Here is a 2163-nt window from a genome sequence, read left to right as displayed (position 1 = left end):
AAAAAAAAAAAGTCTGGGCAGGGCACCCAGGCTCCATCCCAACACACAGACTGGGATGGAATTCCTGCCAGACCAGAAGGTGGGTGGGAGTGAGGGATGGCCACACCTCTGTTCACCAAGAGGGTGTGGGTATAAGGGGAATATTGCACCTTTCCGATCATTGGTGTCTGGAATGTCCTTGTCGTCCTTGGCAGGTGGAGCCTATTCTTAGGTCCCTGGAATCTGAAAGAACGTTGTTGCTTTAAATATCCAAAATGATTGAACTGCTTAAAACATTCAAAATGGCTGTGCCTTCTGGACAGGCAAAAGTCCACAGCTCACCCCTTTTCCCTCTTTGCTGCTTCCCCTTTTATTCATCACCCACCAGTGCAGTCTTCCATGCAGCCCCTGCTATAGGGCCAATTTTTAGGTTAATTCTTAGGTCCTTATACGACTTGGCAATATCCCAGCTGTCTGCGGCATCAGGATCGCTGACAGACCACAGCTCTGCATGTCCCCTTTTTTGGTTTTCATGCAGGTTCTTCCACTGGTTGGAGTGCAGTCCACTTCTGTATCTTTACTTTCAAAGCTCAGGGCTCCAGGATTATTTTCTGTACCTGTATTAATTGGTTCCCCTTTTCTTTGTTGAAGAGGGTCTGTGTAGTTTGTCTGCCTATTCCACCATCTTACCAGAACTTCCAAGCAAAATCTTAAAGCGGTCAAATGGTTCCTCCTTACTGCTTATTGTAAAATATGAGAGGAAAGAGATGGACTTAAAAATGAGTTGTGCAAAATGAAAACAGAACTTCAAGATCTGGAGAGTTCTGTTGTACAGACTAAGGACACATATCCTAGAATACTCACCAAGGACATGGCTACATAGTCTTCTGTTAAAGAAATTAAGCCTGTGACTGATGGCTCTAACTAACTACCACAGCAGAAAACCCATTAGCTTAAACTGAAGGGGATGGAGAAAGAATGAAAGGAAAGAATGCTGTTTGCCTCTTAGAATTCTACAGGCAGGAAACAGGCCAAAGAAGCTACCTCTTTTGTACTCCAAGAAAGAAAAAGACCATCCCTGTGGCAGCTGAGAGGTGGCAGAACTGTTGGAAGGAGCATGGGAAGCGAGGCCTTGGTTTCAAAGGATGGGACCACAGCCTCCTAGCTTTCTGAGCCGAGTCTTCTCCAGTTTGGCTCTGGGGTGTGGGGCTGCTGTTGAGGTGTGCTGGGGGATGGGGCTGTTGCTCAAGCTGAGAGGGTGGGGTTGGTCTGCCCAGGGGTCAGGAGAAGGGGCCTGCTGGGGCTGAGGTGGTGTTGCCACTCAGATAGACTAGGAGAGTAGCTGCCCAAAGCCGAGGTAGCCAAATTGCTATCCCAGTGGACCTGGAAGGTGGAGCTGAAGCCCAGGGCCAAGGGTCCTCCACCCAGAATCCAGAGGACATGACCAGCACCCAGAGTCTGGAGGGCAGGACCATTGCCAGGTCAATCTCAGAGAACTGAGGACTATTTTTAGGCTTTAAGAGCTAATGTAAATTGTTCTTCTGGGTTCTGGACTTGTTTGGTGCCGTGGTCCCTTCGTTCTCCCCAGTTTCTCCCGTTTGTGCTGGAAATGTCCGCCTTGTGCCTGTTCCACCAATGTACTTTTGAAAGAGGTAACGCGTATTCTAGATTCACAGAGGAAAGGGAGTTTTGCCTCAGGATGGACTATGCTTAGTCTCACCCATACTTGATTTAGATGTTTCAGATGAGATTTTGTACTTGGAATTGATTTAAGACTTTTGTAATGATATGATGGGGTGAATGTGTTTTACACATGGCAAGGACATGAATTCTTAGGGGGCCAAAGAGTAGAATGTTATGGATTGAATTATGTTCCCCCCAAATATGCATTAAATCCTACCCTCTATGCCTGTGGTTATAATCCCAGTTGGGATCTTTGTTATGTTAATGAGGCAGGATTAGTGTAGGGTGTATCTTGAGTCATTGTCTTTGGAGATACAAAAGAGATTTAATAAGTGAGCAGAAGACAAACAGGATAGAGTCCATGCCAAGACACATGGAGATCTCCAAGGAATAGGGAAGCAGAAACTGAAGAGACGAGGACCTTCCTCCAGAACCACCAGGGAGAGAAAGCCTTTCTTTAGGGCCAACACTGAATTCAGACTTCTAGCCTCCATAACTGTG

At 46.6% G+C, this 2163-nt stretch overlaps 1 protein-coding gene across 1 annotated transcript in view; it reads left to right on the top strand.

Annotated features, from left to right (window-relative positions):
* The window catches only part of LOC103204938 (nuclear factor of activated T cells 2 interacting protein), a 38661-nt gene that overhangs the window by 29620 nt on the left and 6878 nt on the right, over positions 1-2163 (top strand). The gene's annotated exons all lie outside the window — the stretch shown is intronic.

Source organism: Orycteropus afer, unplaced genomic scaffold (assembly GCF_000298275.1).
Source record: "Orycteropus afer afer isolate SDZICR_OR568_19922 unplaced genomic scaffold, OryAfe1.0 scaffold00266, whole genome shotgun sequence".
NCBI lineage: Eukaryota > Metazoa > Chordata > Mammalia > Tubulidentata > Orycteropodidae > Orycteropus > Orycteropus afer.
The sequence above is the reverse complement of the archived record's forward strand: the minus strand, read 5'-3'. Positions and strand labels throughout refer to the sequence as shown.